Source organism: Cricetulus griseus, chromosome 2 (assembly GCF_003668045.3).
Source record: "Cricetulus griseus strain 17A/GY chromosome 2, alternate assembly CriGri-PICRH-1.0, whole genome shotgun sequence".
In the NCBI taxonomy this organism is placed as follows: domain Eukaryota; kingdom Metazoa; phylum Chordata; class Mammalia; order Rodentia; family Cricetidae; genus Cricetulus; species Cricetulus griseus.
Window position 1 is genome coordinate 93,563,929 of NC_048595.1, and position 26,768 is coordinate 93,590,696.

Genomic DNA, 26,768 nt, shown 5'->3' on the forward strand with positions numbered 1-26,768 from the left:
CAGAACACCAAATAGACTGGACCAAAAAAAATGTTCCCTTGCCACATAATAATCAAAACACCAAACATACAGAATAAAGGAAGAATATTAAGAGCAGCAAAGGAAAAAGGCCAAGTAACATATAAAGGCAGACCTATCAGTATCACACCTGACTTTTCAGTGCAAACTCTGAAAGCCAGAAAGAAGGTCCTGGATAGATTTTCTACAAACACTAAGAGACCAAGGATACCAGCCCAGACTACTATTACCAGCAAAGCTTTCAATCACTATAGATGGAGAAAATAATATATTCCATGACAAAACCAGATTTAAACAATACATATCTACAAATCAAGCCTTACAGAAAGTACTGAAAGAAAAATTCCAACCCAAGGAAGTTAGCTACACTCACAAAAACATAGGCAAATTTTACCAAAGCCAAAAAAAGGAAAAACACATACAATAACACCAATAACAACAAATCAAAAATTAACAAGAATCAACAATAATTAACATCCCTTAATATCAATAGTCTTTATTTGCCTATAAAAAGATGGGCTAACAGAATGCAAAGGAAGACAGAATACATCCTTCTTCTGAATACAAGTAACACACCTCAACTTCAAAGACAGACATTGCTTCAGAGTAAAGGGTTGGGGTAAGATATTGCAATCAAATGGACCTAAGAAACAGGCTGGTGTAGCTATCCTAATATCTAACAAACTAGACTTTAAACTAAAATTAATCAAAAGACATGAAGGTCATTTCATATTCCTTATAAGAAAAATCAATCAAGATGAAGTCTCAGTTCTGAATATCTATGCCCCAAATACAAATGTGCCCACATTTGAATAAGAAACATTACTAAAACTTAAATCATGCATAAAACCCCACACACCTATAGTGGGAGACGTCAACACCTTACTCTTATCACTGGACAGGACTACCTAACAGAAACTTGACAAAGAAGTAAAGGAACTAACAGAAGTTATGACTCAGTTGGTTTAAACAGATATCTATAGAACATTCCATCCAAACACCGAAGAATATACCTTCTTCTCAGCACCACATAGAACATTCTTTAAAATCAACTTTGTACTTGGCAACAAAGCAAGCCTCAGCAGTTAAAAAAAAAAAACATTGGAATAACCACCTGTATATTATCAGATCACCATGGTTTAAATTTAGAATTCAATAACACAAATTACAGAAAACCTACAAACTCATGAAAACTGAACAATGTCCAATTGCATCACTACTGGGTCACTGAAGAAATAAAGAAAGAAATTAAAGACTTCCTAGAATTCAATGAAAATGAAGACATAACATACCCAACCTTATGAGACACTTTGAAAACAGTGCTAAGAGGAAAGTTCATAGCACTAACTGCCTACGTAAAGAAATTGGAGAATAGTTGCACTAGAGACTTAACAACACACCTGGAAGTTCTAGAACAAAAAGAAGCAAACTCACTATGGAGGAGCAGATGCCAAGAAATAATCAAATTGAGGGCTGAAATCAATAAAGTAGAAACAAAGAAAAACAACACAAAGAATCAATGAAACGAAGAGTTGGTTCTTTGAGAAAATTAACAATATAGACAACTCTTTATTCAAACCAACCAAAAGGCAGAGAGAGAATATGCAAATTAGCCATTGCATTCTTGAGTTCCTAGCACAGAATTATATAAATTCTAGGTATGCTACTCAGTAGATAAAACTAAATAAACCAATTTGATAGTTTTATGGAGATCAATGAAAATAAAAATTACAAATAAAAATGACTTTGAAAAACATGACCTTGAATAAAGTAAAAGTAAAAGATGTGCTTACATAAGAAAAGTAGTATGTTTTTGATGTATTTCTAAACTTAGTGCCAGTTGATAAATATGGATATTTTTCCTTTTGTTCATTTGCTTTAAACCATAAAACCCAGGGCTTAATATCAAGTGAGGTGAGCTGCCAAGAGCCTATCATGAATTAATTCTTTTATTCTGTGTAACAAGCAACACAAAGGATGGATTCAATGATGTACTCACAGTTCCATTATAAAAATCAAACCAGATTTTTTTATTTGAGTCTGAAAGATAGCTGGATTAATATCACCCTCCATACATCACAACATTTTTATTCAATAACTTTATCATTCCTAGAAGTAAAGAATTAAAGAAATGTGAAGCTTTGTCAAATATTTGTATCCATGGTTAAGTCAGGCTGTCCTTTTAACTGTATCTAGTTACCACCAGGAACTAGAGGAAGGCAATACACTAACAACAACAGCAGCAGCAACAACAACAACAACAATAATGATAATACTAATACTAATACTAATACTAATAATACTAATACTAATACTAATACTAATACTAATAATTTACTGTGAAAACCATGACAAAGCCATGTTATTTTTGGTGTACGTTTTATCCCATGAAGAGACTCTTTATAGAGAAGGGTAATAGGAAAACTCCGCAATACTAAAAGACATGGCTGGCAATTTCCACATTTCAATGGAAGCAATTTCTTTTTTATAATGTTTAATCTTCAAATGGAGAAGACTCAAAGCTGAGTAAATGTGTGCTGATATCACTAAATCCTTGAAAAAAAGACCTTGTCTTTAGACATAAGCCTTTCAAAAGATCGAATTCATAGCCAAGGCTAATCTCACTATTGAAGCAATAATTAAGTGACTACAAATGTGAAGAATGTGTCCCATAATTTATAAATAGATGTATTCCTGACATGTATTGCAATAACATCTACAGAGAATGCCCTTTTCTTCTGGCTTAGAATGACATTGGCTGAATTGTTACAGATATGGACACATTGATTGATAGTGACAGATCAACCAAACTGCTACACAAATGGTGATATAATGGTGGCCTTCAGCAATTTTTCAACAATAGGACAAGCATACACTAGAGTCAGCCTCAGTTAATGGCAATTGCTGAAAACAAAAACATAATAATCAATAAAAAGTATCTCTTCCAGTGTGCAATTTGAAAATGAAAGTCTGGCCCTCTCTAACAAAATATTCACATGAAATGTGCTGAGGAAGTTGCCTCAGTGTGGAATAAGATGAGAAAAATCATACAGCTGAGATGAAGACTTGGAGACTATTTGTAATATGTAAAAAAGAATATGTATATATGAAAATTACAAAAGTATAAAAGAAATAAGATTTTCTTTAAGGTGTTTAAATACATAATGCAAATTCTTTCTTTCTTTTGGAGGGAGAACAGGTGTTTACTTCCCTTCCATGTAGGATAGTTCACAAACATGATACTGTGGCTTCATTACTATGGGATAAGGGAGCAGCCCTGCCTCCTTGGGCAAGAGGAATCACCTGGAACAGACAGGAAGTTATAGTAGGAAATTACCAATACGGAGTCAGGTAGAAATATAAGGGTATTTAATAGGGAAAAGCCTTACTTACAGAGCAACCTAGCCAGCCGTCACGGCAGCAGTCTGTACAGCAAGAAGCAAAGAGAAACCGAAAGCGCAAACACAGTCACACTATGTCACTCTGACCAAGCCCTCACAAGCGTGGTCAGGCACACCTGTAGCCAGCCCCTAAGTAGGCATGGCTACAGCTTCCCCTACAATTCCCCTTTTAGTCTAAAAGAGGATTAAAACTTAACAGTTTAAAGTATCCAAAATTAACAATCATAAAGGTAAAATATAAGAAGATACAACAGTCTGCTTATGTCACATCCTAACTATCTATTTTAACTAAACCATAAAGTCATCTGAAAGAGGTGTCCAAGCCTGAACACCTCCTTCCAATCCCAACCATAAACAATAGGAAGCTATCCCTAACTAGGTATATACACTATCCTAAGTGACAACAATGGGGAAAAGGGGCATAGCATTCTCCAAGTTACTTCCTGCTGAAATGGGACGATGATAGTCATGGGTGATTTCACTCTCCTGCCTGCCCTTGCTAGGGCCTGAAGGGACAGAGTCAGTTCTACTCCTTCCACCTCTCAGCCAGGAAACCACCTTGATGGCATATTTCATTCTAACCATTGTAGGAAGTGGTAAAGGGATTGGCCTAGTCCCAGCCATTATAAGGAGGTATAAAAGGTTCAGGAAGGTACTTGTGGATTAGGCCACAAGATAGGGCAGATGACATCATCAGAAGGATGTGACTGGTGGGAGTAATTACTAAGCTTCTTGGCAACCTAGTCCTGGCTTAGCTTCTGGATAAGGGAGTGTTTGGCATTGATGATGTGCACAAATTCAAGCTTGAGAGAAGCATCACCCACAAGGAAGCCATCTACATCATGCTGGCATGCCAGCTCTTTGCAGGTTGCTCTAGTCATAGAACCTTCGAAAAAGATTCAGGCACTTTAAGCCACCACACCAGAGATGTTGGATTTCAGTCAACACCACCCAACACCCAACAAGAGCTTCTCATATACTTGCTGGGCCTATTTATTGAGATGTTGCAGTCTTGCCAATACCAATGGTCCTACAGGTTCATAGGCCATGACGAATTTATCCCTGGCCTTCACAACACCTGCGATGACCTCGGTTTGCTAGAAAACAACCCTCTCAGTAATGTCAGTTTCCCTTTCATCTAACTTCTCCAAGTCCCTCAGCTAGGGTCTGGGCAACTTTCTGCCGAGTCAATTCATCTGACTCCCCAAAAACATGCCTTCTCTTTGAGTGCCCTAGCACTACCCACATGGTCCCTAAGTCCTTGCTCATGCCAGGGCTGATCACTTGGTAGCAGTTCTGAACAGCCACAGCAATCCTGGATCTAGCTTCTGAGTGGAGAAATCTATGTAGGCAGAAGGGGAACACAAACCACCTTGGTGTCTGCCAGCACCTTGGCCATATTCCGGGTGCAAATGAGTTCTCTCCTATTCATCTTCCAATTGCCCCCCCCCAAAGAATTTCCTGAAAGGTGCCTTTGCATAGGGAATGGCTCATTGAAGGTCAGTATGTGAGCTGCAAAACTCTATTTCCAAGTGGTTGCAATTCACTGCCAAGAGAACTGCATCATGGTAACGATGTTGAGGTTGACAGAGATGCTCATGCATGGAGGAATAAAGAAAGATTACAACCAGTGTAGCTTAATAAAATGTTTTAAGAATGGAAATCATGGGGCCAGGAGTTGGATGCACATGCTTTTAATCCCAGCACTCGGGAGGCAGAGGCAGGTGGATCTGTGTGAGTTGGAGGCCAGCCTGATCTCCAGAGAGAGTGCCAGGATAGGCTCCAAAGCTACACAGAGAAACCCTGTCTCAAAAAAAAAAAACACACAAAGAAAGAATGGAAATCATGGGAACTGGTTGTTTCATCCCTAAGTGTTGCCAACAAGCCTTAGCAAAGTTATGACAAACTCTGTTGCCAAGGTTATTTTCCCAATACAATGAGTAGATAATGAGTAGATAGATAATGTTGTTACCGATCTGCTAACCCTGGATTCATTGACCTTTTATCCATGAGCTTTGGAAAACTATAGAGCCAACCTTGTCACTAACTTGTCATCTTTCATCGTGTATTTATTTATTTCCCTTGCTAATTCTTATATAATATTTGATACCAGAGAGTAACATCTACTATTTGTCTCACAGTGAGGTTTTATGTCTCTGAACTTCACTTTGACTGCTTAAAGGAGGAGAACAATAGACAAAGACCATTTTGAGCTTCAAGTACTGTCATATAACTATTGTGATTTTTTTATAAAGTCATAGTTCTTATAAATTCACTCCTATTAATAAGGAAATATTAAAATATACTTAATTGGTATTTTATTGCTGAAGATTATATAACATAAGTTGTTATTTCATAAATTATTAAAGAATAATACAGATTGGTTTGAGCCTAGTGGAATGAAATTTCATAGTCTGAGGAAGAGTGAGGAAAAATGTCTAATGCTTCATTTTAGTGTGGGCTGTATAACTCAAGCAATTTGGTACTACAGAAATAAGCAACTTAGAGTTGAAATCTCAATTATTGTGTCATATTTTTAAAGTGTTGAAAGGACAGAAATGAGATCAGCAGGAAAGTGCAAACTTGCCACTGTACTTCATAGATGTTAAAAGAAGAATTTTAAGAATGTTTCCCACAGTTTTAGATGTACAAGCTTGGAATTTTTAGTTTTGTTTTACCATCCTCTTCAAAATAGACTATTGCCCTTGAAGGATATCTCCAGGAGTAGGAAAAATGAGAGGAACAACAATAAATCAGTACATAGAAAGGAATATGCATGTTTGCCTCCATCTGAGAAAATGAAATACCAGTTGTTCTGGGCAAGGAAGTAAAAGGTAGGCTAAGCTAAACAATGGTTTGTAGAAAATGAATTAAATATATGTGATGGCTTGAAAAAGAATTGCCCAAATGTGCTCATATATTTGAATGCTTTGTTCCCACTTTATGGACTATTTGGAAAGGATTGGAAGACAGGGACTTGTTAGAGAAGGTATGGCCCTGGTGGAGGACGTGTGTCACAGGAGATGTTCTTTCAGATTTCAAAAACCCAAGCCAGATCCAGTCTTGCTCTCTCTGTCTGCAACTTATGAATCAGATGTGAGCTCTCACCTACTGTACCAGCCCCATGCCTATCTGCCTGTCCTCACATTCTCCACCATGACAATTGTCTAATAACCCTCTGAAACTGTGAGTAAGCTATTACTTACAGTTAAATGCTTTCTTCTGTAAGATGCCTTGGTCATGGTTTCTCTACATAGAACAATAACTAAGACAGTATATTTTCAAGTTGTTAAGTTTTCATCTTCCAGTGGGTTTATTGGGATATAATTACAATGTAGGTCAAGTGAGAATTTATGTGTGTGTGTGTGTGTGTGTGTGTGTGTGTGTGTGTGTGCGTGTGTGTCTATTCAAGAATATTTTTCAAGGGAATACCAAAATTAATAGTAATTTTCTATTAGTACCATAACAAATGTTTGATAAGCAGTATCATGCAAGAATATTTTCTACTTAGAAACCAAACACAGTGCCAAGCATGGTGATGCATGCCTGTAGTCCAAGAGCAAAAGATGGAGGTGGGAGAATCACAAATTTGCTCATAATTTTGGTAAATGAATATAGTGAATTAACAAGGCAGTATTCTTTGAAAGGAGCCCTGCAGTCAACCTCACAGCATGATTATCTTGAGGATGAAATCACCAGACTAATACAGCATAAACCAGATAGCCAACCCTAATCTAGTCTGCAATGAGAACAGTAAAATTCACTTCTACTCTTATTTTTGCAAGCAAGAAGAGTGACTTGCTTTTTAATAAATCTTATACTCTGGTAAACTTCTATTCCTATTTTTGGAGACAGTCAAGAAGAATTCCCTACTGCTTGATAAGTGTGGTAAACACCAAACCATTTTTATTCCTGGAAGTACAGTCTCCTTTAATTACATGTCTCTAATATTCTTCCTAAATGTCTCCAGTTTTTTTAACCACTGTATAGTTCATGCTCAGCATAAATGAAGTGGGCCAAGGACAGAAAAAATTAATCATTTTTCCATGTATGGGAGGTAGGGTGGAAAGTATTCCTGCCATGACATATGTGTGGAAGTCAGATGACAAGTTGAAATGTGGGTCCATGGAATCTAACTAAGTTGTCAGCTTGGCAGCAAGAGTCTTTACCAACTGAGCTATATCACCAGCCAAACAAACGTCATTCTTTTGACTAATAATCAGGGTTCTATAATTTATCTCTTTCTTTTCAAAGCTGCTGATTAGGAGGAAAGTGTTAATTGCCAATGGACCTCCAAGACTGGTAGTATCTAACTAGCCCAATACTACCATCGGTTCTATGCTAACCTCCTGCATTAATGAGCTGCTTTCCTTTTCCTTTTCTCCTCTAGCTATCCCCCAAATCCTGTCTATGCTGAGTTCTCACTCATTCTCCTACTTTTCTCTGCTGAGCCATTTTGTCAGGATCTGACTTTATCCAGAAATTTCTAACTTTTTTGTTTCTAACATCTCAAAATAGCTACAGTGATCCTTAAGAAAGAATGGAAAAATTTTTAAGTGAATAAAACTTTTTAGGTAATATGATTTCCTTGGTGCCTGATGTGATGATTGGCCACCATGAAGCAGAGGTTACTTTAGTTAATAAGTTTAGTTATGAAAATGAAGTAGAACAATATCTATAAGTAGTTTTATGGTGATGGGGTGATTTTTACTCCACATTAGAAGGGCCTCACTTGGGATTCCTGGGATTTATCCATGCTACCCTGAACAGCATGTGCTATGTGCTATTGAGGGTTATAAGAGTATATAGGGGGTAGTAGATTAATTGAAGCTGGGAGTTCATGTTGCTTCTTCTTGGTTATCAACCATTATAGGAGATTCCTTTCAGTGATGCCACTGTTTAGGGAATCTTTCACACTTCTGTTCATTAATCCAGTCTCATGTAAATGCTATAAACTCACTGGCTCACCAGGCAGGGCTTGGGTAGAATCATTAATTTTGATATGTTGCTAGTACGTATCCCAAGAAAATACAAAATTGTTTGTATGACATCATCTGGGAATCTAGTTTGATCCTTAGATTGATTTGACCCAGAACATGTTATTTGTGATTTTATACAAAAACAATGTGATCTATACAGTGCAATCTCCTAAAAGACTGAGTTAAAAAACATTTACTTACACAACTTATGGACTACTAATCAGTGAAAAAACCAGATGAAGTATATGTAGCACTAGAATCTGAACCATTGGACATATTTTTGGAATAATTTTTATAAGTTTAAATATATAATATAGAGTTATAAAAAGTTGTATCCTACAAATAGAAAAGGATTATTATTCACAGGCAGTGAGTGAACAGAAATTAGAAGCATATACATCCAACAGTAAGCCAATATCTGTCCTCTAGAGAGTAAGTTCATTTTCTGTGGTCTTAATTTAGTCCTAGAGACACTCCCTAAAATTAAAATATATACATATACCTATGTTCCTTAGATGAGTTTTCTGATTAAATGTTATAAACTTTGTAAATTGCCTACAAGGAAAGAATATGCTGATCTGCTGATAGCAGTAATTCAATCCTAGCTACAGTTATATTTCTCATTACAAGAGAGTAAATTGATATTCTAGTTTATATATCTCTCCATTCATTGAAACGAAGTGATTTCCCAAGGCCTAATTATCTGAGATCTGATAAGACCAAATTCCCAGCCCTGCAAGGATGAGGACCAGACCCTGAAATACACTGACTAAATTAGTTGATGTGTCCCTAAATAGCCCTAGTAATCTGCAGCCAGGATCCCTGGGGATAATTCCAGTATCACAAAGATAAAAAGGGGGTAAACTTGTTTTCTAAATGTCATTTGTTTGCTTTATTAATATTTATATTCTATATAGTTATCAAAATATTTACCATTTTAAGAATGAAGTCACGTATAATTAATAAGTAATGAAAATGTTCATAAAATACTACTGCACACACATGTGAAGTTAAGATAAATGTCAAGTATCATTGAAGATGATATTTAATGAAATAAGAAAGAACATGAATCTAACACTTTTGCACCATATGCAAAATGTTTTCTATTACTTAACCTGGACATCATTTTTACTTAATCAAAAATTGTCACAGCATGTAAGATCTTGGTATATCACTATAGATGAAACAGAAAGCACTGTAAATCAAAGGTAGCCACAGCATGACATTTTCAAATTTTTCATCAAAGGAAAATTAATCACCTCAATTTTTAATTTAAAAAGCAAATGAGTTAAATAAAAAATTTATGAGAACTACACTCAGAACCTTGTAGCTGGGGAAATCATAGCTAAAGACTGGTCATTCTCTATAATTATTACAATGTTAAAGATCTAATTATTCCCACACCCCCAACCAAAAGTGTGTCTATTGCTTGGTAGACCAGGGCATCTGTTAAGCAGGTGAATATATAGATGTCCAGTTTTAGAGGTCCACCTTCAAATAAACCATGGAACAAAACATAAACAATATTATGTTCAAAATACAAGTAACTTGCCTATTAACTGAAAGTATTTGAGAAACTGAAGTTTCTCAAATAGCCTTCATATAAATGGACAATCAGAGGCAAACATTTGACCTTTGTCTTTTTTCATTGAGGATATTCCTAAATTCTCAGATGTAAAATGAAAAGAAATTGAGTCAAATGTTTCAAGGTTCCTTCAATCTCTGTATGTCCATGATTTTCTAAGACCCCCCCAAAGCTGCAATTTTAGAGGGTTAGTTAATTAATAACTATAGAGTTCTCAAAACCAAACCCTTTACTGGAAAGTCATTGTGTAACTGTGATCAGTAACATTCTTAATTCATAGTTCTTCATTAAGAAATATTCTTTGCTCAAATTCATCTTCCAATGGCTGTTAGATTCTTTAGAATACAATCAACAATGAAACAAGTTACAAATTGTGTTCAAAGTATCTTCAAGAGCACCCTCACTACCTCATGTAACTTGGGTGAAGCTTATTTATATATAACATGCATATGACAATTTCCTGTTTTCATATCTGAACAATTGACATTTTCACTAAATTTGGAAGTTAAATGAAAATAAAAATAATGTTTACAATATCTCAAATGTGTCCGTAAAAATAAAAGGTAGTTGCAAATAATATCGTTCAGATTATAGTCTTAAAATGTAGTAGATACTTTTCCTTCCAAATTAAGCATTCAGGAAAAATTCAATCATGACTTCTATTTCTCAATAACAATGTATCTGAATTAATATTTGAATTAATATTCAAATACAATGTTAGACATTAATATTAAGCTTTATTTTATAACCAATTTTACTAACTGGATGTTTGTACTTCAACATTATAAATAATGCCTCTGTGAAAATTTCGGACCTTGAGTTCTACACCACAGGCCTTAAAATGACCCAAAAATATATTCCTAAGGGAGAAATTACACAGTCAAAGTTACAAGAAAGCTCTTGTAACAAGCAGTATTGCAAAACTTCCCTCTAGAATATCAATACATAACCTCACTTAAATTATATATCACCATTTTTTCAAGAATGGAAATTCGAAAGCTTGTAACTGATAAGTGTTTATATTTATTACACTTTAATAAGTTCCACGGTTGAATATGTTTTTTTACTGTTTTATTGGCTAGTTTCATCCTTTGGAATTACTTTCTCATATTCTCAGTTTATTTTCCTGTTAGAGTACTTGTCTTTCTTGTATTGATTCTTAGCACTTGGTTTATGTTAGGGATACTAAACTCTCTTTTGTGAAATGCTATAGGAGAATAATAAGGATGTATTTTATTCTGTTATTTTTAGTAAAACATCATTAATTACTTACATTTATATTACTTCCAAAGAGTGTGTCAATTATTCAAATATTAATGAGTCCATTCATTTGAATGCTAAGAGTCTGAACATTCCACAGGTATGGTACCATTAGCTATAAATTTCCCCTTTATCATTGCCCAGCTTTTGTCTAAGAGCAGTATTATTCTCCTTTTCAATCAGATACAACAGTAACATACTCTATGGTATGACTCTATGCTTTCTTTGGTTAATCTACAAGCATCAGACAAATAACATAATTTTAACTATTTTAACTTTACACCTATTAAAGACATTTTCAAAAGTTACTTTGTCGACCATATTCTTTAGTCATCCATTGATTTTAATTCTGCACAATATTTACTGACAACGCTTTCTCAAAATTGCCCACACATGTGTTTAGGTAGAATATGAAGAACACAGGAATTTCACAGTTTAAAGTTTATCACATCAAGATCAAATAGTAAATTCTTACAATTCTTGTCTTGAAAAAGTTAAATGAAGTTTTTGCAACTTAATACAGAATTTTTATAGAAATTGAACTTTTTATGGATATTGAAATGTAAGGTAAATTCATTGTGCTCATAAATCCATTTGCTATCTATGGAACTAAGGAGATGGTTCAGCAAGTAAATTGCTTGCTTAGTATGCATGAAGACCATGTAATATTTGGGCCTAGTCCCACATGCTTGTGGATACAGAGACAAAAATATCTTTGAAGCTTGCCAGCTTGTCTAGACAAATCGGTGAGACCAAGATTCAGTGAGGACCCTGTGGGGAGCAAATGAAGGAGACACTATTGTTGATATCTGGCCTACACACACACACACACACACACACACACACACACACACACTCACACACACACACACACACACACACACACACACACACACACACACACACACACACACACACAAAACTGGTTTGCAGACATACATGAACCCATACATACACAAAATCTTTGTTGTTTATTAAATCAGTCCATGACATCTTCTTTGATATTTTTCAAATGAGTACTTAGGTTATTTCCTTCCACAAATGGTTGTTCAATTCTGCAAGGCACTGATTTAGATGTAAGCAAAATCTAAATGGCCTTCAAATACTAAAATGTGGTCCTATTTATGGTCACTGCAATGATTTGAGCTTTCTGTGTTCATTTTGAACTTCACTTATTTTTCTCTTCATCTGATGGCTCTAATTGTTTTTTGTAAAAGATTCTTTAAATTTTTCGATTGCATGTGTATGTGTGTGTTTGTGTGTGTCAGTATGTGCTCTCGAGTACAGGTGCCCACAGAGGATAGAAGAAGGTGTCAGATCCTGGAGTTGGGGTTACACTCAGTGAGAAGCTACCAGATGTGGATGCTGGGACCTGAACTAAGGTCCTGGGCAGTAGTGTTTACACTTAACCACAGAGGCATAAACAATGTCAGAGATTCATATAGACAAAATAAAAATAAAGAAAAAGTAGTCATTTGGTCTTTATGTCCATTAAACAAAATAATATTAACAGATGAAATCAAAAGGAGTAATATAATAATTTCAGTGATAGGAAGGTAAACTTAAAAATTCTCCTCCTTGAATGTGTGTGATAGAACCAATTAAGATCATTCAAAGTTGGGGCTGATGAAGTCTTGCTCTCTCTGAAATCACATGAGAAATATCAAAGTCTGTTCCCTACACTAGAAGATCTCAGAAATGTAACTTTCCTATCATCCTTCAGGATGGCTTCCCTGTCTTCTGTTCAGCTTTACTCATTCATGCACTTACTTTTTTCTTCTCTAGTCACATACAAACAAGATAATATTAGTGAAATTCAATTCTTGACATTAGGAAAATTTGTATTCTTTGTAATTTAGGTATCTATGTTGATTGCATATTTTAGCTCCTGAATAAAATTATTGTGTGTTAGTGAAAATCCTTTTTATAAATATTTAAAGAGATAGAAATGTCAACTACCCTGATTTCATCATTATGCAGTGAATATGTTGAATTGTCACAGTTTCCCATAAGTTTTTGCAATTTAAATAAATCTGAGAAAAGACAATACTAAATGGAGAGCAAGAGAGATGGCTATCAGACCCAAATGGCTCCAGGAAATAAAGTATCAAGCTGAACTTCAGCAGTAACTAAGCATGAAATATGAGAAGTGTTTAAAAACAGCTAAAAACTTAAACTACATACTTCACACAGACAAATGAGAGGCAGGATTATCAATTTACTGTTGTGGCACACACTGGAGAGCATCTGGGAGCTGCTGTGTATTCTGCTCCATGTGCTCACAGCTATGTTACTCCAAATAGTTTGTGTAAAATTATTACAATCTTAGTGACTGAAGCCAGTGCACGTTTATCTTAGTGAGACCTTTACAAACAGGACATCAGCAAGACAGGAGCTCATATGGAGGCTGGACTGGGGAAGAGCTTCCTCTAAGATCCTTCAGGTTATTAGTAGAAGCATATACCCACAGTTAAACACTGAGCTGAACTCCAGAATCAAGTTGCAGAGAGGGAGGAATGATGAGCAAAGCAGTCCAGACTAGGCTGGAGAAACCCACATAAACAGCTGACCTGAACAAGGGGGATCTCCTGGATCCCAGACTGGTTTCTGGGAAACCAGCATAGGACTGTTCCAGATGAGGATGTCAGTTTGGAGGTCTGGTTAATCTATGGGGCCTCTGGTAGTGGATCAGTATTTATCCCTAGTACACAGATGGACTTTGGGAGCCCACTCGACATAGAGGAATGCTCTCTAAGCCTAGACACATGGAGGAGGGTCCAGGCCCTACTCCAAATGATATGACTGACTTTGAAGATCCCCCCCCCCCCATGGACAGCCTCACCCTCCCTGGGGAGCAGAAAGAGGATGGGATAGGGAGTTGGTGGGGGGAAGGGGAGAGAGGGAGGGAGAGAGAACTGGGATTGACATGTAAAACAAACTTGTTTCTAATTTAAATAAAAAATGCTAAAAAGGACAAAAGAAAAAACCAAAGATAGGAACTACAGAAGTCATTTCAGTAACACTTAATCTAGTCTTGGTATCCCTGATACAACATCCTGGTTAACTGTATGTTCAGTGGGCATTAAACACCATTCTTGATGCCATCTAAGACAGCCCATATTTTCCCACTTGTTAACCTACCACCACAAACAAAATGTTATGATACCTGCTGAGTATACCATGGAGAATAAAGCACACGTGGTCCTTTCAATCAAGGAGAGTCAGACTGAATCATTTTTAAGCTCATAATTCTAAATGCTAATGAGTGCCTTACAAGAAATGAGCATGTGGTCATGATAGAAAAGAACAAAAGACTAACGTAAAAGGATTTTCTTACAAAATTAGAGTTAGTCAAGTCCTAAGCAATAACAAGAACCTAACCATGCTTATCATGATGCTCCAGGAAACAGCATGCTTGAGGACCTACAAGGAGGGTAATGTGTCTAGAGCAGAGCAAACAAGAGAATAGGCCAAAACATGACTAATGAGTCATTCTTGCTGTTCCTATTCATCAGTAGTGATTCTCACTTTAGTCCAATAGGAAGAGACAGATTCCTCCAGCTTTCACTCTTCTGAGCTTGATTGTCGTTCCAGAACACCTACCTGTTCAGCATCAACCTCAGACATAAAAACCAGAGTAGAAATTTAGCTTGAGTAAAGAAAACCCTTGTAGTAAAAGTAACAATAATCACAAATTACCTCCTATCCAAAGACCAAACATCCAACTAGCTACTTCTCCCTTCATTCTTTTATGATAACATCCTAGTTTTCCTTGAGCGTTCAATTTATACCTTAGAATTTCCAAGCTCTCTCCTAACTAAATCTCAACACCATCTTCGACTGATTATTTTAAAGAGTGCCACCTTGCCCGTGGTACTCCAAATTCTCATTCTTGCCTGGGATCTTCTTTCATTGACTCACTCATTGTACCATGGTAAATCACTTCCAGTCAGTGACCCTCTGCTGCCCTCTTTTGGCCATGATCAGTGTGAGTTAGTGACAAGTAACTCTGCCCTCCTGCTCCACTCATCTAGCTGACACTGAGGACCAGAAATCCCACCTTAGTACAGAACAACACAGGCACACAATTATGCAAACAGAAAGAGCAATATCTGCACTATATTCCAGATCACTTGGGCAATTAGATTTGCAATAATACACCACGTGTGCATACATATGCAAGTGTGTCTGTGTTATAATGGAAACATTTCAGTTACAGTACCAATTGCTGAGAATACAGAAGCAGATAAGAAAAATGTATGGCATTTAAGTAGTACAGTTCAGTAGGGTATGTATCTACATAAATTTGCAATAATATATTTGAAAATGTACTTTGATTGGGAAATTGTATGATACTTGAAAGGATCACGTAACTATGACTCAAAGGATAAAGAAAGCGTCAGACCTTGAGTTGTGATAGGAAAATTGATATGGGAAGTGTTAGATGGAGTGCAAATGTTGGCATGCAGAACTCATCACATGATTACTCTGCAGAAAATGGGACCACTTATGTAGCTCATGCAATCAGAAAAGCCTAGTGCCATGTATTATCACATCTAGATTAAACTTATCTGTCAAAGAGCAGTATTCTTTTGACCAAAGATAACTCCCTCAAAACCACAGGAAATCCATTCATAAAAAGGCTGGAGCCAAAGCTGACTGGAAACTTTACCTCATTAAACTTGGACTTTCTTATCTTCAAACAACATCCAACGGAAGTATTTATGATTTGGCTATTATTCCCTTTATTACCACCAAACTCAAGATTGCTCTCCACTTTGCATGACTCCCCATTGTTTCTGTCCTGGTCCTTTCCACTGTGCCAGCTCCTTGGTTATAAAGTTCTTCTATATCCTTAGTCTTTTATGAAGGCGAAGTCCCTCATGGATATACTACATTTAGCTGTCTGTAGACTTCATTACCTTTTTTAAACGAGTGCTTTTCCATGAGAGCTCAAGCTGTAAGCAAGGGGTTGTGTTTTACTCCTTCTTCAATTCCTCTGAGAATCAACCTCAAGGAAACCTCTGTACTCCTTTCTTCTATATTTACCATTTATCTAATTCAGACCATCCTCATTCACTCCCAGATATAATCCTTTCAATGGACTCCTAGTGCTGAACCCATAGTGACTGTCAAAACATACATCTGATCACATCATCTCCATGATGAAAAAAAAGAGAGGGGGGGCTTTAAACACTTCTCACTACAAACCCAAGATAAATTTCTAGGAACCTAATGAAATTTCATATATTCTTCCAACATGAATCTTCAGTAACTCCAAACATATATCTCATTCTCCTCAAGCTTCAGTTTCTTAGCCATGATAAGCCACTGTATGGCACACTTCTAAAGTATAGTGACATATTACTATACCCATAGATAAGGGCCTTGCTCAGCTCTAATTGGAGAAAGTTCTCCTTGTAGTAGATGTTAATTAACTCAGGGACCTACATCTGAACAATGTGAGAGAGCAGGGGCCTTGGAGCCTTTAGCCCTAAAGGAGTTGTCTTTATTAAATCCCTCCCCTCACAGCTCAGGATCCTATGTGGAAGAGGAGGAAGAAAGATTGTAAGAGCCAAAAATGGTTGGAAACATGAAGGAAACAAAGTTTTCCAGACCCAATAGGACTGATGCATATACAAATTCATAGAGGTTGTGAAAACACACACTAAAACTGTATAAATTCAAGTCAGACAAAATCTCAGCACAAAAAGAAAGTGGACACACAATTACATCCATAATCAAGAAGCTATTTACAATTGTTATCTGCTGGGAGAGAGAAAACCAGCTTTCAACAATGGAGTGGCCCTGAGTACACCAACAACACTCCAAAGCAGGCCCCATGCCCAGAAATAGATGACCAACACAAAACAGGCACCATTGTCCTTTTGTGCTCATTTGGAAGGGCAGGGAAGTGTTTTGATTTTAGTTTTTGTTTGTTTCAGAAAGAAAGAACACAAAGTTGGATGGGGGAAGACAAGGGAGTAGTTAGGGGAGGAGTAAGACCATTATCAAAATAAATTGTATGGATTTTTTAAATTAAAAAAAACAGTGATAAAAAAAACAAGGCTTTAAACAGTTGTAATTCTACGTGTAGCTAAAACTACAGGAAGTATCTGATACAGTCTAACAATATAGTAAGAACATTTCCCAAATCTAAAACATGTCCTTGAATTCTAGTTGTGTGAAAAAGACAAAACATCTCATCTACATTCAATTTCAGTGGTGAACTCTTTAGTTGTAAATGGGGCCACTAGAGAAAAGGGAGGAGAAAATCATTATTAACTAGAGAATCATAGTTTCACCAGCCTCTTTAAATTATGACAACACTTATACACGATTGGCCCAGAATTTAGGCTGCAATGAAGCATTTCTAATGGCTCAATTCCAAGGCTAATAGAGCCAAACAACTCCTTGAGGATCTGTGTCCTCCCATTTATAAATCCCCAGATGCTGGCAAGTAACCAATGCTTAATAATATCCCGAGAACTCAATAGACTCTATTAGCAGTTCTCAACCTGTGGGTTGCCACCCACACAGGAGTCACATGTCAGATATCCTGCATATCATATATTCATAGTATTATTCATTATAGTAAAAAAACCATAGTTATGAAGTATCAGTCAAATAGTTTTGTGGTAGGGAGTCACCACAAAATGGGGAACTGTATTAAAGAGTCACAGCATTAGGAAAGTTAAAAACAACTATAAAGGGATAGATCCTGTAACCCAAAATTCCTGTAACAATTCTGATTTCAAATATTCTTTGTAAATTATGAAAACATTCCATAAGTTAAAGCTTTGAAAAATAGTAACAGAAAGAAGCAAATGTAACAACAATGAAAAAACAAGGTATGTGCCACATTCAGAGGAAAGGTAAAATTCAAAGGTTAAGGCAACATCAAGATATGAAACTTATAACATATCTTTCTAATGCATAATACTGAGTATATATAACATGTGATTCTTAAGACAAAAAATAAATTAAGTTAAGATAATACTTTCCAAGGAAGCCACTAACTCATGCTCACAGTCTGAGCACCAGAATTGAAATGAAGAGTTACATGGAGACTGTCTTATGGTTTGAACCTTGGATTGAATTTGAGGGTATGTTGTTTACTTTTTTGGTTTCACCAAAAGAATCAAGAAAACTGAGGTGAATGATTTAAAATATATTTTACAAATAAATTGCATTTATAATAACACAGTAAGATATTTTTATAGACACTCACAAGTTCACACATTTAATACATATTGAACACCTGCAATATGTTGAATATAATTGTAGGTGCCAGGGAATGTAAATCTAATGAACAAAATATATGGTTCTCTTTAAGAAATTGATATGCTTATAGTAGACAGGCAACACCAACACGCTTATAAATTAGTAAACCAAGAGGTACCTTGAAGAATAGCCCAGTTATGAGCAAAATGCAGTGTGGAGCACAGGGGGTGGGAAGGCAGGAAAGAGAGCTGGGTGGAGCCCATGCCACTGAGATCGACTACTTTGGAAAGGTGGTGGAAATTACCCAGATACATGGCTATGTTTTGTGCTCCAGGCAGAGAAGTCAGCTGGAGTAAACACTGTAGACTCAGAGGACATTTCCCAGCTTTGATGTCACATGCATCCTCTAGATATTTATTAATCTGTCTCCTCCCTTAATAATCTCCAAAGAAGTCAAAGCAGATTCTGCTTAGCTCCATTTTCCTTCCAGCTTTGTAGCACAGGGATGCTCACATAGGTGTTGAATGACTAAATTAATAAGAAGAAGTTTTGGTTGCATGCATTCATCCCCAGTTTACTAGGAAAACTTCACCTGATTGGAAAAGGTTACATTTCCTCTTCTGGTCTATACTAGTTTTGCTCTTCGATTCACTTAGCTGACTCTAGTCCTTGTGTCCTATCCACTTCTGGTTCATGCCAGTCCGCAACACAATGGTTCCTTGCATCAAGTTACCTATCACTAACTTCAGGAAGCCTTCATCCTGGTTTTCTTCTCAATAAACTTAACCTTAAATACAAGAGTACCTATAAACGCCCCAGTGCCATCTAATAAAAGCAGGATACCGATTACTCTTTTTCACAGGAAGCCAGCTGAGCAGGTTCTGCTGTCTAATTCTCAGTCTTTGGCTCTGCCTGAGCTCTGTGTAACATCAGTATTCTGCTCGGCTGTGTGATAGACAGGGGGTTATCCCACTTCTTTTTGGCAGGAAGAGGAGCTTCAAGTTTGGCTCTGAATTGAAAATGGATACATTGAGAAGAAACAAGGTCACCACTATTCTTCCTGTGCAAACAGCGATTAAGTATTTTCTGTGCATGATTTAGCTCAGGAGTCTGGGTACTTAACTCTTTAGGGCCCATTATCATATGTGGTATAAAGCTGTGACTGGTTGATAAATCTCTGAATTCGACACCAACTGAGCAACTATGGTTCATATCTGTGGAAATGTGTTTTAGATAACTTACTGTTTCATATCCTAAATTAAATACAAAGAAAATAAATAAATAAATAAATAAATAACTCAAAACAGAAATCATTCAAGGGAGTAATTCAAATGGAATGCTCTTTTTTGTGGAGGTGGGTTTTGGTGATAGGGTTTTTCTGTGTAGCCCTGGTTGTCCTGAAACTTGCTCTATAGACCAGGCTGGCCTTGACTAAAAGAGCTCTGCCTGCCTCCGCCTCCTGAATGCTGGAATTAAAGGTGCGCTCCTCCACTGCCTGCCTAAAAGGAATGAATGAATTTTTTTAAATAAGATGACCATTGACTCAAAACATTTGATGCTATAAAGTTATCGAGGAAATAAATAGTTTGGAAAATACTTGCTGTTTTCTGAGACTACATAATATAGTAGAATCAAGGTACACCTGTTCATGACAGTCATAAAATGGATGCACAACAGTTTTTGTTTTGTTTTGTTTTTTGAGACAGGGTTTCTCTGTATTTTTTGGAGGCTGTTCTGGAACTCACTTTGTAGACGAGGCTGGCCTTGAACTCACAGAAATCTGCCTGCCTCTGCCTCCCAAGTGCTGGGATTAAAGACATGAACCACCAACACCCAGCTTGCACAATAGTTTTATCACCATCAGTTCACCTTTATGCTGAACTCATCCACCATGGGCAAAATATAGAATAATCTCAAAGTGAAGATAAGAGTAGAATCTGACCTCACCTGACCTCTTAGAACTAAGATATACTGTAAAGCTTCAATGCGAAGCTACACAGAGATTAAGTGAGGAGAGCACTCTATAGTATATACTCTATATGTCTGAGTACATATGTAAATATGTACAATATGAAATACATATTAAATACAATAATAAATACAAATGAAATTTATATCAGAATTAAGAGATAACTATATATTGCAACACCTACATTTATTACATAAACATATTGAGTATTTTGAATACAGGCAGCCAGCAACCATACATGCAATCTCAGTTCTAAGCACCAATTGTATCTATCTGAGCCCTGATTTTTATTTAGTCAGCTATTGCCTAGATGTGATCACATGATCATTAATTATGTAAAACACTTAACTAGACTTAGAGCATGGTGCCAGTTGTGTGTGTGTGTGTGTGTGTGTATTTTCTGAAGAAACTTAATATATTTATATTTACCTTCATTAGAATGTGAAAATCTTTTATCTGAAATTTGTTTGATATTAATACAGCTATTCAGTTTCCTTGTGAATGCTATTATCTTGTTTATAAATTCCTAGCCTTTATTTTTTTGTTTTTTTCAAGACAGGGTTTCTCTGTGTAGCCTTGGCTGACCTGGAAATCTGTAGACCAAGCTGGCCTCAAACTCACTTAGATTTGCCTGCCTCTGACTCCCAAGTGGTGAGGTTACAGGTCTGCACCATCTCCTCCAGGCTCTAGCCTCTTATTTTTAAATTTTCATGTCATTATATTTAAAGTACACAATATTTGTCCAATATATTCTTGGATCTTTTTAAATCCAATCTGTCAGTTTCTGTCTTTAATTGGACATTTAAAACATTCTTCTATTTAGCCCCATATCTCCATATGCTATTTTTTTTCTACCTGAAAGATTAGATTTTATATTCTTGGGATATAAAGATCCTTATTTCACAATTGATTTTCAAATACATATATACTAAGTTGATAATTTTCTTCTCACAGAACATACATTATTCTGTTCTTGTCTCAAATGCAGCACTTCCAATATGAAACCTGCTGCTGTCTTTCTGTATGTCAGGCAGCTCCATCCATAAAATAATGTCTCCTCTGTTGGATTCTCTTTCCTCTGGCAGATATTTTTTGCTGGTTTTGAGATATTTGTTTATGATATGCTTTAGTGTGTGTGTGTGTGTGTGTGTGTGTGTGTGTGTGTGTGTGTGTTTGAATTTTTTAGATTTGTGTGTTTATACGATTTGGAAAATGTTCAGTCATTATTTCTTCAAATATTTCCCTGTTTCTCTCCTTCCAAGAACTCCAAATACACACAGTAGATCACTTGAAATAATTCTATAGCTCACCAAAGCTCTATTTAGTCATCATTATTTTTGTTTATCATTATGACTTTTCCCCTATTTCTGTGTTTTCAAGTTTCACTAGCATTTTCATCTACAGTGTCTAAAATGTCACTTTTCCTATCCAGGGCACATTCATGATCAAAGGGAGATCTCTGCAAACTTCCTGAGTTCTCTAGGTAACTCTCTCCTCTCAGATTCTCTGCCCTACAAACCTTGGAGATTCAATGTAACATTTCAACTGAAGAAGAATCTTTGTGTGTACAATGGGACTCCTATTGTTCTGATACGTAAATTCCCTCAGTAAGCATGGATATCATAGGACTCGCCCCAACAGTCCAACTTCTCTTCTAGTGGCTTCATGTACAATAGCATGAACTCTGTTCTTTATGTGGTATTTCTGGATTTTGTTACTGTCTTTTAATTTTGTTTTGCTTTATTTCATTATTTTAGACAGGAAAGTCTCTTTTTCTCCATCTTGACCAGACGTCCAATATTGTGCGAAATCAAACAACATATTGAAAAAAAAAAGTACTTGGAAATAATCCAATGATCTTTATCTATTATTGTTATGAATACTGAAGTTTGATATATTTAGATTGTACTTTTGTAAAAATCTCCTCATTTTGTGAACTAAATTTTCATAACTATCAGGAAAATGTGTGGGGATGAAAATATTAACAGCCAACAATAATTGAGTGTAAGTGCTTTAAATTAACTGCCCAGTTAATTTCAGTTCAACACTATAAAGTATGGTAATATTGGAATTTTATAGATGGGGAACCTAAGGATCAGAGATATTAAATAAATTCTTCAAGGTTAAGTAGCTCCTAAGTGGTAGATAGAAAATGGAGCCAAGGTCTGTCTAACCCTAAATACACATCTCTTAACCTACATACATCACTGCCTAACCACTCTTCAGCAACTGTGAAAAACATCTTTGCCTCATAGAACTACAAGGGTTTGGAAAGGAATGGAGCAAAACTGTGCTTTACTGTTCTTGTGGATTTTCCAACTATTTCTCTTGGAAACCCACATCTGCAAATGTGGATGAAGGCTTGGCTTTGATCTAGTGTTCTTGAGTTTGTGGTCCTACCAGGGGAGGAATACAAGTTTAATGGGGGTATTTACTTCCCTCGGAGCCACGCCAATTCAGTTATAAGACTATAGCATGTCTATGGTGCCAGTTTGGGGACTGGCAACAGAAATGGTTTCCTGGAGCTGTCAATAATTGAAACTGAACAAGATTAGGACTGAAGGACCAGTCGTATTACGTGAGAGGTCACTGAACTAAGTAATTTATAGATATTTCTCCATTTGATATTGTAACTATTTTCAAAATATTCAATCTCTTCCAAGGGTATAACATACCAAAAGCCTATGAGTTTTTATGACTTCAGGCAGATTCTATTATATACAAATAAAAGATTTCTAAAGGTTGATTGAGTATAGCCATGAAATAATACCAAGATCACACTAATTAGTTATTTTAACAAAAAAATAGAGACTAAATAGAATAAACCAGCTTGTTGACTTATAAGAAACAATTAACTCACCCATGGGTGTAAAACATTTTCTAAGAGTAAAGCTAAGTTCAAAAGCTTAAGGCACCATTGTGTTCTCCCCTTCCCCAAAATTCTAAGCTTCCAATGTTTTCCCAAAAAGGTAATTATGATGAGTTTCCATTAATGCTTAGGAAAAGAAATAGAGCCATTTAGATAGAGGTATACAGAAATTCTGTACTTAAATTTTAGTGAAATATTTTCATTATTTTTAAAACATTTTAAAGCTTTTATGTCATTATTACATTCTGGTTGCTACCACTAATTCAATTTATTTCAATTATTTTCCATATTATTTTAGAAATGAACAGACATAGTGTAATAGCCGGAAGAGTCATAGCCTGTGTGTGCTAGGTTGAATGCAACTGGCCTCCATAATCTCATAGGGGGTGGCACTACTAGGAGGTGTGGCTTTGTTAGAGTGGGTATGGCCTTGATACAGGAAGTATGTTAATGTTGGGGTAGGCTTTGATGTTTAATATGCTCAGGACACTGTCCAGTTTTCTATCAACTTCCTGTTGCCTATAAGAAGGACTCTCAGCTACAGCTACAGCACCAAATCTGCCTGCATGCTGCCATGCTCCCATCATGATAATAATGGACTGCACTCTAGTCACCCCAATTAAACCTTTTCCTTATAAGAGCTGTCGTGGTCATGTTGTCTCCTCACAACAATAAAAACCATAACTAAGACACTATACTTAGGTCAAATTTAAAGTCTTTTGGTAAAAGTGAAAGAAATGAGTGTGTGTGTTATTTAGTGGCAGTCACTTAAGTTCTTAAGAAAGCAAGAAAAGTTGTAGGGTCATTGAAATGGCTGTCACTTTCTGGATTATGAGGTTAAAATGAAGTCACGTTTCACAAAACTGCAATGGGAGCAACTGTGAGGTTAAAGTATCTTTGAGATTCTTCTATTTGCTTACTTTTCAGCCACTTTTCTCTGTGTAGTTTCTGGTAAATTACTCTGCATTAGCATTTGTTTGCAATTTTTATAGAAATAATTAACTGCCTTCCTTTTTCTTTTATGATACAAATTTCATGAAATATATAGTTAAATATCATCATCATGAAATGTGATTACTTGGGAATTTCTCTCTTTATGCAACATCTTGATTTATTTTTAAGACTTAGACTAATTTGGTCATTGATATTGACCAATCAGGACTAATTCTTTTTCTCACAGAAGAAAAGTAGACCTTTGATCAAATATGGAATCTGTCCTTAATTGCAATTAATTTCATATTTGTTATTCTCTCTTTGAGAACCCAAAAACGTTTATTAGAAAAAATTAAAAATAGGGAGAAGTTGAGTTTTTTTCTACCTTCCTCAATAATAATTATAATAATACTGATCTGGAGTATTTTCATTAAATATACTAAAGAAGAAGTCATCCAAGAAAGGAGACTACAGAAAATTCAATGTGATATTATTTGGAATCTGTAATGGTTTAAGGCATAAAAATTGGAAATATCTTTAATTACCATATTTACTTCAATTTTTCTCTATTTAATAACCTGTAATTATTGGCAAGAGGACACCAAGCAGAATCTCTCTGTATGTCTAAAGGTGGCTGAAGGATGCTTTTCTTCTAAATAGAGTCACCTCACTGTGGAGATTGTCAGACTTTAAATCCTGACCTTATGATTTAGCATTTGTCTTTGCAAAACTTATATAATTCTTCTAAGTCTTGGTTTCCTCAAGTATAGAAAATGGTAATAATACATTCTTCATCCAGCTGTTGTAAGGATTTAAAAGGAGAATATGTAATTGTCACTTAGTGAAAACAAAGAAGATAGAAATCTAATATTACTTGTATATCAACTAAGCCAGATGTTAGTTATGAATTCTCACTCACAAGAGACATGACACTTCTTCCATCTTGAAGATTAGAAACTGAAGCTTCAAGTGGATAATGGATCTGAGAGTACAAATCTAGCAATTTGAGTAATTAGGATTCAGATACAGGTCATTCTAACTTGAAAGGTTTCCTCTCTACTACACTATAGTATCTTCTAAACATAACAAACTACTTATGAATGTTAATTGGTTGAATAGATAGAACTAGCATTTTCAGGTTAGTTGTGAAGATTTAAAATATAGAACACAAAAAATAATTTAAACAGTACTTGACACACATAAAACACCCACCATTTTCTTTTTTTAATTAGAAACAAGATTGCTTTACATGTCAATCACAGTTCCCTCTCCCTCCTCTCCTCCCATACCACCCAGCTTTAACTAAACATTACCTATCACATATCCTTTCTGCTCCCCAGAGAGGGTGAGGCTTTCCATAGGGGGTCATCAGAGTCTATCATGTCCTTTGGGATAGGCCCCCATGTGTTTTGACTCAGGGAATATCCCTCTATGTGGACTGGGCTCCCAAATTCTACACCTATGCTAGGGATAAGTATTGAACTACTACTGGAGGTCCAGTAGATTTTTGAGGTCTCCTCACTGAGACCCTCATTCTTTAGGTCTAGATCAGTCCCTTGCTGGTATCCCAGCTACCAGTCTGGGGACCAAGAGCCCCCCGTTGTTCAGGTCAGGTATTTCTGTGGGTTTCACCAGCCTGGTCTGGACCCCTTTGCTCATCACTCATTCTTCTCTGCAACTGTATTCCAGTTCAGTTCAGTGATTAGCTGTGGGTGTCTGCTTATACTTCCACCAGCTGCTGGATGAGGGCTATCAGGTAGCATATAAGTCAGTCATCAATCTCATTATCAGAGGAGGGCATTTAAGGTAGCCTCTCCTCTGTTGCTTAGATTGTTAGTTGGTGTCATCTTTGTAGGTCTCCAGACCTTTCCCTAGTTCCTGATTTCTCTGTAAACCTAAAATGTCTCCTATTATGGTATCTCCTTACTTGTTTTCTTCTATTCTTCCCCCAACTCAACCTTTTTGCTCCCTCATGTCCTCACCCATCCTCTTATCCCCTTCTCAAGTTATGGCCCAATTGGGCTTAACAGACATCTATAGAACATTCCATGCAAATACAAAACAATATACCTTCTTCTCAGCGCCACATGGAACCTTCTCTAAAATCAACCAAATACTTGGCAACATAGCAAACTTCAACGGGTACAAAAAATTAAAATAATCCCTGTATCTTATCACACCATTTTCTTTATCTTTGTTGCAATGTCCCATTTTGCTCCTGTGGCATATGAAAGTGTATCTTCCATACCTATATTAATCATTGTCTACTAAGCTTTCTTTTTAAAATATATCAAAATTCATCTTTTGGCCCACAGGAGACACAAGTTGGAATTCTCATTCTATATTTATGTCTTGCAACATATCAGAAATAAAATAAAATTTGTAAGTTGATCTTAGCATTTCATTTATTTTACTAGATATATATTTATCCTTTATTACCATGTTACATCAAATATCTCATGCCTAGGTGGATGTGAGATTCAGACATTTCATCACTCTGACAAATACATGGAAGAGATTATTCTCTTTG

At 36.1% G+C, this 26,768-nt stretch overlaps 1 pseudogene; it reads right to left on the reverse strand.

Moving 5' to 3' along the window:
• Window positions 1–4,412: 4,412 nt before the first annotated feature.
• The window catches only part of LOC113834430, a 39,971-nt pseudogene continuing 17,615 nt past the window's right edge, over window positions 4,413–26,768 (reverse strand).